The sequence below is a fragment of the Podarcis vaucheri genome (assembly GCF_965113315.1).
Source record: "Podarcis vaucheri genome assembly, chromosome: 6".
Taxonomy (NCBI): domain Eukaryota; kingdom Metazoa; phylum Chordata; class Lepidosauria; order Squamata; family Lacertidae; genus Podarcis; species Podarcis vaucheri.
In genome coordinates this window covers 66,494,615-66,512,584 of record NC_138764.1, presented here as the reverse complement: position 1 = coordinate 66,512,584, position 17,970 = coordinate 66,494,615, and the positions used below count along the sequence as shown (strand labels likewise).

Below are 17,970 nucleotides of genomic sequence, written 5' to 3'. Positions count from 1 at the left end.
CAAATGGCCTGAAAAGAACTATGGTGGACTGGTCTCAAATTAGAGGAAAACAATTAGAGGAAAAATGGAGGGTTCCTACTAATGTTCTTTTTATTGCACATTTATAATGATTTTTTTTGGCTCACGATACTATCAGAGGAGTCATCCACAATCCTGCTTTTAGTACTGTTTGCACCTGCAAGGATTTTGGGGCTGCCACACTGTTTCATTTCCAATCAGTGCATATCCTGTAACATCCTGCTAACCCTGTAAATTTCTATACCACAAATGTTCTCGTTTGTTTTTGTTCCATTTTTGTTGCGCCACAACCTCTCCAGACAGCAATAATGTGGTGGCATTGGGCAAACATTGTGGCACGAACTAAAGCAGAATAAATCCACCACAAATTCACTGTCATTGTGGCAAAAACTTGTTGCGGATTCCCTCGCAATAAAACACCAGCCTGGAGGGTCCTGGGTGGCTTGCCTATCACCATCTATTGCAAAATGTTTTAATAAGCATTATAAAAGCGTGACTTGTCATTGGACACATATTTGGCCCATCAACATTATGGTGCCATAAAGTGATCACTATACAAGGCAGAGAGGTTTTCTCCATAAGGAGCAGAAGTTTGAGTGGACACTCTGCAAGATTTTTCAAAATGACAGTTCTTATTCCTTAACACCTCTCACTTCGGCCATACATAAGGACCAAAACAGACTAAGAAGAAACTGCATATTTAAAAGATGTAAGTTGCCTTTAGATTTTGATGCTCAAGTGAGGTCATTAGAAGAGATGGCCTCGAGTGATCTGTGTATGTGCATCACATCAAAAATTGATTACCTCCATCTCTTTTTCATAGCTCAATGCAGAGGATGTAGCATTAATTGCCACTTTTGAGGAGGTCTTCTCTTTGTTTTCTTTCCATCTCTTTCATCTCATCCTTTTTTAAACCTGGAAGTAAGAAAGGAAGTGCTCTCCCCTGAACATCCCATCTTCAAAGCCCAACTTGTGGGAGTTCAAGAGCTGGTACAATGAGTCTCATTGTCCTTTGCTGATGTGGAGAAGCCATCAAGAAGACACAAAGGCAGGCTGGAGACACTGTCCGGTCCATCATGAAACCATAGAACAGGTCAACAAAAGCAACCCCCCAAAAGTCCAAACATTGGGAGTGGAGGGGTCCCTGCTGGACACTGAATGTGATGTATTGTCTAGGAGTGGCCAGCTATGTCAAAGGGATCAAACAAACCTGATTCTAAAGAGGGGAGTGTGGGGAGGGGGAGGCATATACACATAACATACGCACAAAAAAGCTGCTTATCTCCTTTTCCTATCTCATGGGCTTTGCTACCTGCTAGCATTCACTTCCCAGCAAGCCAATCAGACTCCTAGCTCAGCCCACTGTCCCCTAGACTGAAGTCACTTATATATATGACTCACTGGGCTCTGCTGAGCACAGAGCTCTTTCCTTGAGAGAAGCTTTCTGCCTCCTGTCACTTTCTGCAGCTCACTCACCTCCCAGAATCAGTCCCTTTCTCCTCTCCTTCAGAGCGAAGGTAAGCCTTATTCCCAACACAATTGTGCTCTTTGTTCAAGGTGGGCATAGGGAGGGGAGGTGAAGAGGGAGATTTTGAACTCCTGAGCTTACAAATACCACTGGGTGTGAACTTAAATATTATGAGACCTTATTTATTTATTTATTTTTAAAAAACACACAACCGTTTCCTTCTTTTTACAATGCAAATTTACCCAGGAATTGCTCAGCAATGATTTAGGAAGGAAAATATGGCAAGATGCATGTGTGTGAAAGTTCAGTCTTATAGAAGCAAAGTCCTTTCTAGCCAGTGAGCGCCCTGAAAATTTGCCTGATGGTAGAGGGGTGTATTCCTAAATTGTGATCAGTCAACTCCGCTCAACAAAAAGCCCTGGGTTTTTATACCTAAGCATTTCAAATAACAGGTCCTTGCTTCCAAATTCTTTTACAGCTTGAGCACTGAAGAGGAGGAGAGGTCAGGAGAAAACCCCCAGAGAGGGAACAATTTGTATATCCATACACATATTATTGAGGAAGAGGGATCCTTTCTTCATCTGAGGGTGACCGTTTGAGACTTGGAAGTTCCAAGGTCAAAGCTTTTACCTGCTGCAGATAAGCAGATATGTAGGTTTTGAGTGTGACTTTGGGCAGGCTTTTAAATGAACCCGTGCTTCTGCTTTTCCCCACATAAAAGAAAAAGAGATATTGTAGCTCTGCACTTTCTTAGGTTTGGAGGAAAGGGGAGTTGCCAGAAACTTGGCTGTTGTGCTAGCAGGTGCCAGACTGCAAGGGCAGAGGAGAGATTATCAGCTGGTCAGGACCCTTGGTGTCTCATTTGTTCATTGCTCTGATCCAACAATTTAGATCCACAACTGGACCACCTTTCTGTTTGCACAAAGAGTGCTGTAATAAATGTGTGTATGCAGGCAAGTGGTGGAGAAAGTCTAGTTTCTCTTGCTGTCTACGCACACAAACAAACAATAGGCACCGATAAATTTACAGTGCTGTTTCTGGGAAGGGGGATTCTCAGCTGCAACAACTTTCTGCTGAGTTTGTGCTTCTCTAGACTGGGGACACTGGGTTGTATCCCTTGCAATATCAACCTATAGGTTGCTGTAATCTACTTCTAATTTACCAAGGGCTTGTGCACTGATGGTGTTTCATCTTGCGGCTGCTGTTCCAGGAGGCAATTTCTGCCATTTATCTCTAGGTAGTGGCAAGCCTGTTCCTAAGAAGTAGGTAGAAGCAATTTCCTACTCAAGTGGAGAGTAATTGTAGCCTGTCTCTACTGTAATTGCAGCGGCAGCTTGCTACTTTCCTGGGTTTAATGAAGAGCAAAGAGCTCAAAAGGAGTAGAGAGGAACTACAAGTGATTTGGGCTTTGCCACCCCACATTTCTGGGTCTTATCTAAAGGAGCAAGGTGTGTATTCTCTTAATATAGGGAGAGAATGTGTCTTTCTCCCTACCTTCAGATGAGACACAGAACCCAAAGGGAGGAATTCCAACCCATATGCTAATTCTTTACATCCAAAGAAGTCCTAAGACTCAAGCAAGATGTGATAGGTAGCAGAGACATGTGAATACATCCCTGCTTCTAGAAACTCTTATAAACAGTAGTTGCAAATTAAATTTGGGACTGCAGCATAGGAATGGAGGACCATTTCCCCAAGGAAACTCCTCTTCAATACTTTTCTTCTCCTGGCACAAACTACCATATATATGCACATGCCAGAAGAACACAGTGTTTGCACAAGCTGTGAGATGTGCGCAACAAGCACTACCTGATTAGCATGTTTGTTTAAAAGTGATATAGGAGCTGAATGAATGACCTGGACAAGAGGGTAGTGGTGACATAAAGCAGTAATGCAGCCATGTTTTGCGGTGTGATCAACTGAGATCAAAGCATGCAGTGATACCATCAGTATGTACACAGAGGAATCAAAAGCAACTTTACCTCAAACCACTCAATCACATTTTGCATTTTTCACTAATTTGGCCTGTGTAGGTCACATTCAGTTTCCATCACTGCTAGAATGAAACACATATAATATCAATGGGTTATGCTAACTATGGGACAGCAATCTAGTCTCTCTATTTCTGAATAGGAAAATGAAATATGTGAATACGCTGTGATGCCTAAACTATCTCAAGATATAAATGCGATAAACAACACAAGCTTTTGCAATAAGTTTGTTTGAATTTGGTTTTAATTTACCGAACACTGGAAAAGTAAAGCATCTTCAGATATGGCACATGTCATAATTTGCTGTGATCATTAGGCTGCTGTATTTAATTTTATTTAAAGTGTTACAGTTTATGATTGCCATACAGATTCTTATATGCATTTAAATTATAAAGATTGTTAAATTTTTAGCAAAATAACTTGAAGGGGGTGGGAAATGTATGTTCGGGGCTGAAATTATATAGTGTTAACCGACTTGAGCAAAACATGGGGAGTTTCAGATTGTCTACATTGTCATTGAGTTTTGGATGGAGACAATTTCATTATAAGATGTTTGGTTGTTGATAGGAAGCAGGGAATGTGAGGAGATGCTGCTGTGATAGCGATGCCCCTGGGCAGGATTGAAGAACCTTTTCAGCCTGAGGGCCACATTCCCTCACAGGAAAGCTTCTAGGGGCCACAAGGCAGTAGTGTGTGTGGCCACAATCAAACATGGGCAGAGCAACAGGTGGGAAACCTACCTGTGCATAACAGGCTATGTTCCATCTCTGCAAAAGTCAGAGGCTTTTGCCCCCACGCCTCTATATCCAGACAAGCAAGAGGTTTTACCCCAGTTCAAGGACACTTTCCAGCCAGGCAAAAGTACTGGAGAGATGGGAGATGTCCGGGGAGTGTGGCTAAAGGGGAGTCTCAAGGGGCAGCTACAGAGACCTGGAAGGTTGCATTCAGCCCCTGGGACTGAAGTTCCCCACTTCTGCCCTCGGGTTACGCCTATCCAAGCGACGAAACAGTCTCATGGGTGGACAGAGTAGATGACCTGAACATGTTTGTTGTTCTCTAATGCTTCGTACTCCAGCAGCGAGGGAGGGAGGGGGAGAGCAGGAAGGAGAGAGTGCATTAGAGCTCCCAGCAGGCAGTCTGCATAAGAGTGTTCTCAGGTGCAAAAGGAATGCCTCAGTCTGCAAACTTTCTAATTCCCTAAGACGTTTCATTGGCCGTGTGCTTTTTTTCAAAGGGCAATAGCAGTCGGAATGTCAGGGAAACATTTGGCAAGCAAGTGATAACTAGTTCAAGGAAATGTTATCAACCAGTCCTCTTTCTTTTCAGCCCGCAGTTCTAAATATTCACTAGGAAGGAAGTCTCTGGATTTATTTCCAAATACATTCAGGATCCCTTGGACTGAAAACATTATTTTGTTTGTCACTCGTCCTCCAAAATTCTGAGACAGAATTTAGGGAGATTAGGGTTTCCCCCTGCTTTTTTGTCTGCTTCTGTCAAACATGTACCTTATTATGACTGTATGTGATTTGACCTCTGGATTTGACCTCCCCCATACCCTGAGCTTATCTATGGTGGTGGTGGCAGTGCTCTGATCTGTGGCTGGTGGCTGCAAATCAGCGGCCATTTTAATCACCCACAATGACCTGACATGGCATCCTCTGGAGCATTGTGGGAAATTTAAAGTGGAAGCTTGGTAATACTGGTGCTGAGGCTGACACAGAGTTGGCATCAATGTTGGTGGGCCCTGCTGGGTGTTGGCACCAGAACAACTGATGCCAGGCCTAAGACAGCTATTTATAGTTGAATGAACTTATAGCCAAAGTATGCATAACAATGACAAAGGCTTTGGTTGCTATTTTAAAAGGAAGCTGCCTTGAACAGAGTCAGGTCAATGGTCCACCAACTGGCAGCTGCCCTCCAGAGCTTTCCCACCCCAACCCCAAAACACCAGTGATTAAACCTGGACCTTCTGAACACAAAGCAAGTGTCCCATCACTGATCTACAGCCCTTGCCTAGGAAGTAATGGGCATTTTTGTTATTCTGAAGCATCAAAAAAGTAAGCACGAGCCACTGCTTCCCTGGCATGTAATTCGCAACATGCAAAAATAATGAATTCAGCCTTACTGAATATCTTATTTCCATGGAACCTCTTTGTTTCTCTGTGTTGAAATCTAAACTGGCACCCCAGGTAAAACCATGAAAAGGCTTTGTCCATAAGGAAGCAGAGGTGGCAAACATTTCGAAAGATCCACTGCACCTAAGCTCCGATTGACCTGAAGTTAGTTGTATGACTAAGTTCCATTGAAAACAACTAGAGACCTGTAATCAGTTATTTGGCTAGTAAATTGCAGTACCTATGTACACGCCCCTTCCCTGTTGACACCCAATCAGAGCGCACTGGGAGGGTTTCTCTGTCTCGTCTCCTTTCTGTTACCTGTTTCCTACTCTCTTGGGTGCCTCCTGTGCCCTTTCTTTATGATGCATGCACTGTTGTTGACAGGGTTTCTATGCCACAAGAATGACAAAGTTAGGATGGAACTTGAACTCACATCATGACTAACGTTTGCAATGGTTTCATTGGGACTTTTGCTAGATTGGGATGACGTGATGTAAACTATTGATTCAGGTCTGAGAATAGTTCGGCACTGAGTGCTTATTTTAAAAAGAAAAGAAAAAGAGGATCAGCATCACATGAAAAAGGAAACACAGCAGTTACATCTGTAGTGTTACTTTAAAGCACTCTTATACCACTTTGATGTCATGGCTGCACCCACCCCCCAGTCCTGGGAATTGTAGTTTGTTATGGATTCTTCAAATCATAATTCTGTGAGAGGTGAATGATAGTTCCCAGGATTCTTTGGGGGAAGTGGTATAAATGTGCTTTAATGGGATGGTGTGAATATGACCGGTGTTTCAAAGGTGAACAAAAATAAGGATTTAATGGTCCAAAGTGTTTGGAATATATTCTTCCTCAGCAGCAAGCAAGTGCACAATACTGTCGCATCAATTACAGCCATTCGTTTTGTCACAAAGTCTCTTAACTCTTCCCTTCAACCCAGTATTGGTGCTTTCTTTCCTTTTCCCTTTTGTTCCTGGTTTGGGACCTTCATTAGACATAATCTATTTTACTCATTTAAAAAAAAAACCACTTCAGTGTCCTGTTTTTTAAATTACAGTTATCTGGACATAGTCCAGAAAATTGGGAATTGCTTATGAGACGGTGCCCACACAAAATTAGAAATTAATTGCAAGCTTCAGTTGGTCACAAAGCATGACAGAGGGCACAGTGTGGCGTATCTAAATGTTTCTGAGGAAGAATATCTTTAAAACACGCTTTGCTTTTCTGTGCGCCTTGAGACTTCCATCTTTCTTTTTGCGCGAGTGGATGTGCTTAACTCAAAAGTGAAGGGAATACTTGGCGTTCCCTTTATTCGAAGGGCTTCTAGCTCTGATATTGATCACTGGGCAGACTGTGTGGCGCAGTGGTTAGAGTGATAAACGTGAATGGGGCAGACCCAGGTTCAAATCTCTGCTTGGCCATGAAGCTCAGTGTGTGATTTTGGGCCAGTCGCTATCGCTCAGGCTGGCAATAAAATGCAGGGGAGATCTCATCTGAGCTCCTTGGAGGGAAAGTGGGATATTGTCAAATGAAATGAATAAAGTTCCGGGTTCAACGCCTGCCTTCTTCTTTCAAAGCAGGGATGAGGAGCATGGGGCCCTACAGATTGCTGTTGGATTGCAATTCTCACAGTCTCTGATCACATTGGCCATTCTGGGTGGGGCTGGTGGGAGCTGGAGGCCAGCAAGAAGAGTTTGGATTTGATATCCCGCTTTATCACTACCCGAAGGAGTCTCAAAGCGGCTAACAATCTCTTTTCCCTTCCTCCCCCACAACAAACACTCTGTGAGGTGAGTGAGGCTGAGAGACTTCAGAGAAGTGTGACTGGCCCAAGGTCACCCAGCAGCTGCATGTGGAGGAGCGGGGAAGCAAACCCGGTTCACCACATTACGAATCTACCGCTCTTAACCACTACACCACGCTGGCTCTCTGGATAGCAACATCTGGAAAGGCTCCCCATTCCTGATCCAGAGGATCTCAGCCCAAGAGGGCTGTGGAAAAGCCCTGCTAGTTTCTTCTGCCAGTCAGTATAGATAATACTGGGATAGATAAGCCAAAGGAATGACTTGATATAAAGCAGATATGCTCTCTAGATTCCACATCATTCTTTTGTGTGTGTGTGTGTTGTATTTTATTTATTAGATTTTTATACCGGCCTTCACCAAAAATGGTCATGGGACAATTTACAAACAAACAAACAAACAAAGAATACAAGCATAACACAGAATAACCAAAATCTTTAAAATAATTATCATAGACATAAATACCATAAAACACCATAAATGTGAGTTAACCCATCAGGCACTTAAAATTCAGCAGAAAAGATGGTTTTTTAACCCTGTATCTGGAAGAATACAAAGCTGGGACGAGTCTCTCCAGATAAGAGTTAGGAATAAAGGCATCCACTGATCCAATAATTTGGAAAGTCCCAAGAATTTTTACTTTAGCACAGGTAAATTTTCTACACAAAGAATGAAATCTCAGGTTGTATGAAGAAGTTCATAGTCTTGGACTCCAGAAGGTGGGAAGGAATAAGCGCCTCTATTTTAACTCAATTGCTTCAGGCTCTTTGCTTGCAGTAGCTGCCAGGTGCCTAGAGTCCTCATTCTGATTGCCAAGTGCGTAGTTAGTTTGGTTTGAAACTTATGTGAAGTGGTACATTAAACATTGGCACAGGCTCAGCAGAAGTGAAGAGTGCAGGGCCTGTGAATGGCTGCTGGCTACTTCTTTCACTTTAAAGGACCACCTGCCTATGAAAATCATCTAGAAATGCTCCCAAATATTTAATTTAAGCAAAAGAAAACATTGACATTCAGCTAGAGAGTCAAGAGGGTTGGTGAAAAACAGGGAGCTTTATTTTGGTATATTACTTTGGGAGGGGAATTTAAGAGCATTTTAAAAGGCATGCAGAGGATAGAGAAAGGAAAATTAAAATGGGAAAACACACCTTTATTATTTTTTTCCTAACTCTCTCAGAGAGAGAGGGAGAATTACTTTGTTGCTTGCTGCTTTTTTATAATACCATTTTAAATTTTCGTTTTCATTTCATTGCTATTGTTGTTTTATCTGCGTATTTTCGAACCATATCTGTGTATACCCCCAAAAGTAATGTTATTGGCCCATAAGAAAAAAAAAATCCATATACCTTTATGAGGTCAACAAAAATGTCACAAAATATCCATCATATTCTCCAGAACTGAGTGTAAGCAACGCAAGGAAGGGTGAAAAAAGGTTGGCTAGTGATATTCATGCAAGGCATTTGTGTCTCCAGCTGGTTAGAGTCTTAAGATGGGAGTGCGAGAGGAAGCAGGGACATTTCTCAAAGGTTCCTTCAGGTGCTCTGCAGGTCTCAGGTTGCACTCAGGCCCCTTGGGGAGGAGAAACCCATAATGGCAGATTCCCCATAACTGGAAATGCACAAAGCAGCTGTTATTCAGGTCCGACTCCATTTTTAGGTGAAACACACAAGTTTGTTGGTAGGTGAAGAACAGAAATAAAAAGAAATCAGGCAGTATTTATATTAACAACGGTAGAGCTTAAATTGAGGTGGTTGTGCTATATTGTTTTTAAAAGAGTAAATAGAAGCCAAATGGCTTACCAAGCAGTTGGAGGGAATGTCCCCTCAGAGAATAAAGTCCCAGATTCAAGTAACAGAAGATCCTCTTCCTCTAGGCCAGGCTTCCTCAACCTCAGCCCTCCAGATGTTTTGAGACTACAGTTCCCATCATTCCTGACCACTGGTCCTGCTAGCTAGGAATCATGGAAGTTGTAGGCCAAAAACATCTGGAGGGTCGAGGTTGAGGAAGCCTGCTCTAGGCTAAGATCCTGCTGCTGTATCCAGCTAAATGTGGTATTTTCCAAGTCAAACAAAAAGTAAAGGTAGCCATTTTGGCCCACAAGAAAAACACTACCACCCAGTCAACCTAAACATATCATAACCTGAAATCTGTGTGCCATCAATTAGCACCTCATTTAAACATCTACTCCTTCCTCCCACACCTTGCACCCTGGTACAAAAGGCATGGGCTTGTCAAAAGAGGCCATGACATTTCAAGCTCCTTAACTACCTCATATTGTACAGAGCCTAGCACAATGCTTCCTGATCCTGACTGAGACCTCTAGATGGCACTAGAAAGCAGCAGCATGGGGCAGAGCATGTTAAGAACGTCCCTGAAGAACCCTGGCCGTTCTCTCAAATGACCAACCAGGTGAAGTTTCTATGTGAAGTCTGCAAGCAGGACCTAAGCACACACACACCCCGTGCACTTGTGATTCCCAGCAACTAGTAGTCAGGGGTTTATGGTCTCCGGCTCTGGAGCTAGTACACGTTTAGGACTGGCACTTCTCCAGGAACTGAGTAGGATTGCCCAGATCAGGTTACATTGCTTGATGCCTCCATCTTGCCGAATTCCGCCATTGGAAGAGTCATTAATTAAAATAACACCACTTGCTCCAGGGAGATACAAGAGAATTACTTCTTGCACTCAAGAGCATCCAATACCAATTAATTGCTCCTGAACAAAATGGATCCTAATGAGTAGCAGAGGGATGGGGGCCTCTGGAGTGTGTGCTTATAATTGGAGTGGGGACTGAAATTCCCATTAGTGATTGTTCATTCAGAGCTCGTGATAGCTTAATCCATAGTCCATAAATCAGGGACAAAAAGGCATGGTCTGTTATTACATACATGGAAGCCGACAAAACCCAACCATTTGAACAACTGACATGACACACTATATTTGTTGTTGTTTAGGCATTTGTATGGTGTTTTTCTTATATGCTCAAAGTACGTGTGCCATGTCAGTCATCTTTACAAGAGGGATGGAGAACTTCACAGGACCAGATCAAAGGCCCGTCTAGTCCAGCGTCCTCTGTGGCCAACCAAATGCCTCCAAGAAACCCACAAACCTATAGTATTGCCTGCAGCAAATTATCAGAGTTATTTATTTACTGAAAGGGCTCAATCAAAGGCATCAAATAAACATTTGGCTGGTTAAGAATGCCAGGTGTTTGTTATTTTAAAAAATATCCCAGTTCTTGCCTAAAGCATGAGAGAGATGTTCAAGAATCTGCACTCGTTCAGACCCAGGTCCATGAAGTAAAAGTGAAGGGGTGGGAAAGGGTGGCCATGTGTTCTGTTTTGTGGAGTGCAGTCCTCTATCTGAAGGGCTGTCTGGGCCAAGTATATTTTAAAGAATCCTAAGAAGGGACAGCAGGGGCCTGGAAGTTGCCCATCAACTGCCTGCTCAGCAGAATGTGCGCGCCAAGTTATCCGAACAGGTCAAATTATGGCCTGCCAAAGTTATGATTAGTCAGTACCAGCCAGGAACGTCAATGTGACTTTCATTCCCCCCCCTAAAATGTGGCTCTCGTCTGTACAGGGTGTGGAGGATTCAACAATTATACCAGCAAGGCAGTGGGAAATTTGAGCAGGCATGTAGCTTTACCCTGCAGGATGTAGCTGTACAAGACGCTAAAAGCACCCCTGAGTTTCTTGTGTACATGAACAAGATTGGAATGGAAAGTAGAGCGGACTGTAGAAGAATGCCATTGAGAAATCAAATGTTCAGTGCAGATCTTAGAGTTGTATAATGGTCCCAGGAAATGCAAATCAGGATTGAATGATCTTGTGTGAAAATGCCCTTTGTCTCAGATGACTTTTAGTGCTGGGGATTGTTAAAGGCTTGTAGATCTGAAATTATGGATTGATTTGCCTCCTAGTTTCAGAGAAAAGCTTGAGTACAGCCAGATTGGTCCTGTGAATGTTTACTTACAATGAGTCCCACTCATTGGGGCATTAAATCTGCCTAGGATTGCAGCCATTGTCTCCTGAGGCACAAGATCTAGAATGCAAATACTTCTCCTGCCTCCAAACATGCTTCTTTCAAAATGCTCATGATTCATTTACATCCCACATACGATTATATGGTTCTGCAGTGCTGCATAAGTTTTGCATTCTGGAGGCGTATGACATTAATAGTATTTCACCTGTTCTATTCTCCTGAAGTAAAACACTTCAGCCATTAGCTTGTGTATCTCTACATTCTCCTGTTGTCTATACTAGCTAATTTATTCTCATAGAGTTTTATGGGCACTGTGACAGACTGCAGAATCAGTTTAACTTCCTCTGCCTCACCCTCTTTTGAGGCTGAATTGAACATCTTGCAACCACAGAGTGCCCTGCGTAACTGTGATGTGCAATTCTGAAAATTCGAACTTTGATCTCCTTTCTTACCTAACCCTTCCCCTTGGAAACTTCAGCTGGTGCGCAATTCAGCAGCCAGGTTGCTCACCAGGGCAAGATGATTTGAGCATATTACACCAATCCTGGTCTGACCAATTAGTTTCCAGGCCCAATTCAAAGTGCTGGTTTTGACCTATACACCCTTAAACGGCTCAGGACCGCAATACCTCAAGGACTGTCTCTTTCCATATGAACCTACCCGAACCCTGTGATCTTCGTCTGAGGCCCTCCTTTGTGTGTCTCCTCCTCGAGAGGTGCGGAGGGAGGCAACACGAGAACAGGCCTTCTCTGAAGTGGCTCCCTGTCTGTGGAATGCTCTCCCCAGGGAAGTTCACCTGGCCACTTCATTATACACCTTTAGGCACCAGGCAAAAACGTTCCTTTTCAACCACGCCTTTGGGCGGTGATCTGATTTACATCCTATGCCATTTTAAAAGGTGTTTTTTGTTTTGGGGGGGGTAATGGGTTGTTTTTATTTTTATTAGGCATTTTGTGGTTTTATATCTTGATTTTATTCTGTGAACCACCCTGAGACCCCCAGGTATAGGGCGGTATATAAATTCAATAAACCATCATCATCTTTCCTAGCCTGCAACCCCTTGCTGGCATTCAGGAAGGTGGCATTTGATACCTGCTGTCTGCTGTCATTTAACTTGAGTTTTGCTGTTCTTTCATTCCAAACAATTCTGGGCACAATTCCCAAGATTCCTTAAAACTAAGTAGTGATCCCATAACCTAGAAATCAGTATGCAGTAATTATTGCAACTCAGCACGTAGAGCTAGTAAGGGCTCTCCATGGGAATCAAGGTAGAAAAGCAGAGGACTGAAAGGTTGCCTAGTGAAGAACATCATCATATGGTCATTTCTTCAAATTCTCTGCAACAATATTTGACACTCCCCCCCCCACTATGAGCCCCAGAACAAATGTGCGTACTGTGGTGAGGCAGGCTGCCCTTCATGACCGTAGTATGTCCAGTATGCTATATTTGAGTCTGTTTAATCTCCAGTTTACACTCACCTGATCTTTCCCTCCTGAATTTTGCTTATGAAGGGCCTCATTCATGGTCAGACACAAAGCCTCTTTCCCCCACTTTTAAGTAATAACTGAAAGAGAGACTCACATTTCACTTCCATTTAGTTAGTATGTATTTTTGAGCATAATCCCAGTTTGAGATCAAGGACCTCCATGTTTAATCAAAGTTTTCTCCAGGAGGAATAGTACCAAGTTTCCTAGAAATCCTACCCTCTTCCTGCTCCTTATTACTAGCAGAGATGAGGGACCATCTTTTACCTGTTATCTCTATACTCTCTCTTAATGCTTTACAAGTTATTCCCTTGTTCTTCTCAGGACTTGGTTTTCCAGAGAGCACAGCTTTCATGATCTGATCCTAAACTCTATGAAAGTCGAGCTCTAATTGCAGACAATGAGTTGCACGCAACAACTAGTTGTCCTAGCTGTGCATTCCCATCTGCAGCAAAGACACATCCAATCAAGTCAGTAGGTCCTGCATGAGCATCTATGAGCCTCACCTGGATATAGAAGGAGTCTGCTATTCAGGGCCGGTTCCAGTTTTGAGCAGACCATGGAGTAAAGTGCCCTTGGTGGTCCATTTCCTCCATCCATAGACCAGCAATGGGGAGCAACAGCAGTCCAAGCTCTGTTCAGAGCACTGGCTGGCTGAGTCTACCTGCCTACTGTATAGGTTGAGACCATAAGCACAAACCAGGTCTCATTCCCGAACTAAACTATTTGTTTTTACAATACACTGGAAAATGCCAGGGCAGCTAACTTACCGTATTTTTCGCTCTATAACACACACCCGACCATAACACGCACATAGTTTTTAGAGGAGGAGAACAAGAAAAAAAATATTCTAAACGAAACAGTGGATGTATGATTTTTGTGGTTCATGCTGTGGCCACAGAAATGTGATCTGACGGTGAGTTTGGGGTAGCCCAATGCAAAAATCCTGAGGATCCATGTGGATCCATGCTTTGTAACCACGTTTTTGCACCACTGCGGCCCCAGGCAACAGTGGGTGCGTGATTTTTTTGGTGCAAGCTGTAGCCATGGACATGCTATGTGATCTGATGGTGAATTTGGGGTGACCCAGTGCTAAAATCCTGAGGATCCATGTGGATCCGTGCTTTGTAACCAGGCTCTTTGTCCCTCTCTTCTCCCCACTAAGCAGCTCTTCTCCCGCTTTGCTGTTTCAAAGCAAGCAAAGCAAGTCACGGAGGAGGGAAGGAAGGGGAACCATGGATCCTCTGCTCACGACTGCAGCAGATCCCCCCGCCACCCGTAGGCATTCGCTCCATAACACGCACAGACATTTCCCCTTATTTTCTAAGAGGAAAAAAGTGAGTGTTATGGAGCAAAAAATACAGTACATTATAAGGGTAATAACTTGTGCAACGTTACTGAAAATTGTCCCTTCTTATTGGGCCAGGATTGTTCCAACCTCGGGGGGAATTTTGCAGGCCCAAGTGCTTCTGTTGGCACCAGCGATAGGGGCTGATCTTGAGCGAGTTGGGAGGGAAGTGACCAGAAGGGCTGGGCCTACATCACTCCCCCCCCCCAAATCCATATGCCTGAAATTATTGGTGACACAGATCCTGGCTGAGAAGCTGATGGGTTGATGTACTGCCCTACAGTTTATTTACTCAAAGCTCTCTTTCCAGTGTTGGTGAAGCTGTAACAAGAGAGGGAGCCTCATGCATGTGATGAGCCTACAGTGGTACCTTGGGTTACATACACTTCAGGTTACATACGCTTCAGGTTACAGACTCCGCTAACCCAGAAATATTACCTCGGGTTAAGAACTTTGCTTCAGGATGAGAACAGAAATTGTGCTCCAGAAGCAGCAGCAGGCCCCATTAGCTAAAGTGGTGCTTCAGGTTAAGAACAGTTTCAGGTTAAGAACAGACCTCCGGAACAAATTAAGTACTTAACCGGAGGTACCACTGGGTTTTGGCAAAGCATTCTTGATGATGTTTCTAAAATTATAGTTCAATCATTGAACCCAAACTCTGCCCAGGCCCTACTGTCACTAGATGCCATTCTAACCCCCTTATATATAAGGATCTAAGTGCCATGTTGTTTACCTCTGTCCATTTAGAGATCACCTTCCTTTGGAAAGACCTCAAAGGTCCATCTCTGATGGGATGGAAAGGGAAAGTCTGGGACCTGGCTCTTTCCAAATATCAGATTTCATTCTCAAACTCACCACAAGATATAACACAACGCAGAAGGGTTGTTAGAGGCAGAAATAAGCACAGTCGTTTTGATAAGGTATGGTCCCCACATATCAGCTATGTAAATGGAAGTGACGTTAATGTTAGACCTCTAGCCACTCATGCTTACTTATGGAAAGTCTATGTCGTGGGTAGTTGAAGTTTTGGCACTGTAGTCAATGATTCCGTTATTTGACAGTGTCCTTGCTCATTTTTCTTCTTATTTGTGACTGGTATAAGAATGTAGCTCTACAGATTTTGTTATGGCCCATTTCTAAGAAATAATTGCATAGTTCTTTGTCACCATGGTGCAAAGGTGAGTGGCCCCTTTTCAGCCACATTCCATTCTGGGCAACCTTCCAAGGCTCGCGTGCATGTGGTGAGAGCCAGAGGCAAGAATGGGCAGAGCAATGAGCGTAAATCTTCCCTTTGTACACTAGACTAGTTTGTGCAGTAAGAGGCATTAACACTCAGGGAGTGTGTGAAGCAGCGCCAGTAAGGGATGTGGCTGATGAGAGGACCCAGTCTGGGGAGACAGGCCTTGAAGGCCACATTTGGCCCCCAGACCTGAGTTTCCCTGCTTGTGCCACAAAAACCTTTCATTCTAATGTTCAGAGTCTCTGTTGGACTTCTTCAGCTCAAAACCAGAGCCCTTTTCAGATGGTACTATGGAGAAATGGACACACATAGGCAGAGAGGCAGCAACATGGCAAACAACTCTGCCTCCAACCTGTGCACATTCATTTTGAAATCTGAAATGAAAGTGTACTAGCTGGGGCAGAAGGTCTCAAGAGCTGCTTTTGCCTTCTGTCTCGTGCCTTCTTTTCTAAGGCTCTCAACTCTTGAGTTCTGAAATCAGAAAAGTTTCCACTTATGTTTGATCTAGGGCAAGGCCATCGATAACGCCATCTCAAAAACTTGACTCTTGCTGATGTTGACATCATTGGCCTGTTTGTTTTAGGTGGAATTTTAATCATGGGACTTCTTTTGTCCTTCTGACTCTTGCCTTCCCTCAACCCTCCTTGCTTTGTTCCTGATTTGTGAGAGTGTCTGCTAGCACTTTCGCTCAGCAGGAAAGATATAAAGAGAAAAGGCTCAACACACCCAAGCCTGTAACAATAAAACCACAGCATGCTGTTCAGAAAGTTGAAATAAATACTGGAATAAGAAACCGGAGAGGGTGCGTGTGTGTCAGATGGAGAGGGGAGAAATACACTTTCAGCAGAGTTCAAATCCTGACCATATCCTTGATCAAGTTTCTGGATCAAGCTTTGAAAATCTGGGAATCTAAGGCTGCAAATTCATGTGCACCAACTTGGGAAGAAGTCACACTGAGTTTAGTCACATTTTCTTTGGTGTAGCAGGGATCAGGCTGTAATGAAAGGATGGAGAAGCTGCATTCGTCCAAGTGTCAATGCACAGCTGAAATTCCTTACACTAGTGGAACTGTTAAGTTTACCCAATGTACCCTAATATAATGCATTTCTGTATGTCATTTTCACTAATATATACATTGTTTTGCACATTTTACTCTTGTATGTGGATTTTTGTACACATTACTTGACTGGAGAATTACATTGCTTGTGTATTGTTTCAGGAAGTGCAGCTGAAGTAGATTTAACTTTAAATATGAACTGAATCCAATTTCTCTCCCATCCCTACTAAGGAGAAACTTGCCATGTAATGACATGACATCAGATATCTTATATCACACTATCAATGAGTCTTCTGCTTTGGCGATCGCTCGTTGCTGAGTAAGATCATCTTCCATGAACACGGTCTTAACAGTGAGTCTATAAGTAACTGTGGAGGCGAATTCTGGATCCACACATCCTTCAACAGTGGGGACGTAGGTTTCCGGGTGGGAGTTGATCATGGTGAGGGTTTGCCAAGCGTACTTTCCTCTTAGCACGTTTCTCCCTTTTGTCCTGCATTCGAGTGTCTTCAAAGGCCATGACACCTTTGGTAAATGCTGTTCTCCAATTGGAGCACTTGCAGGCCAGTGTCTCCCAATTGTCAATGTTTATACTACTTTTAAAAGATTTGTCTTGAGAGAGTCTTTATAGCAGGGGTTAGCAACCTAAGGCCCATGGGCCGGAAGCGGCACATGGAGGTCATTTGACCGGCCCACGAACCGCCTCCAAACCAAGCTGTCCACTCTCACGCTGCATTAAACTGGCGCAGTGCAGGCACTTGCTTCCACGGCCGGAAATCTCATCTGCGCACACGCAGATGCCAAAAATAATGGGCGCGTGTGCTGACACACATCCACAATCCGGCCCTTGCCTGGGCTGGATCGGCCTCCATGGGGCCGATCCAGCCCAGGCAAGATAAACCTTGCTGACACCTGCTTTATATCTCTTTTGTTGACTACCAGCATTACACTTTCCATTTTTAAGTTCGGAATAGAGTAGTTGCTTTGGAAGACAATAATGAGGCATCCGAGCAACATCCAATGAAGTTGATGTTTTAGAATCATTGCTTTGACAGTGGTGATCTTTGCTTCTTCCAGTACACTGGCATTAGTTCGTCCGTCTTCCCAGGTGATATCCAAAATTTTTCGGAGACACCGTTGATGGAATCTTTTGAGGAGTTGGAGATGGCGTTTATAAGTGGTCCATGTTTCACAAGCATACAGTAAGGTTCATAGTACAATAGCTTTGTAAACAAGCATTTTGGTTTCCCTGAGAATGTCCTGGTGCTCAAATACTCTGCACTTCAGTTGGGAGAAAGCTGTACTCGCAGAGCTCAGGCGATGCTGGATTTCGGCATCAATGTTGGTCCTTGTTGAAAGATAACTGCCCAGGTAGGAGATGTGATTGACACTTTCCAACATTACACCATTGAGTTGGATTTGTGGCGCTGCGGTGGGATTGTTTTGTGCTTGTTTGTGCA

The 17,970-nt window shown here is 43.6% G+C and overlaps 1 protein-coding gene across 1 annotated transcript in view; it reads left to right on the top strand.

The window, feature by feature from the left end:
• Window positions 1-1,418: 1,418 nt before the first annotated feature.
• SLC26A9 (solute carrier family 26 member 9) overlaps window positions 1,419-17,970 on the top strand; it is a 57,689-nt gene continuing 41,137 nt past the window's right edge. The window contains exon 1 of the mRNA XM_082228296.1: window positions 1,419-1,535. The gene's annotated coding sequence lies outside the window, so the exon portion shown is untranslated. The remainder of the gene's footprint in view (window positions 1,536-17,970) is intronic.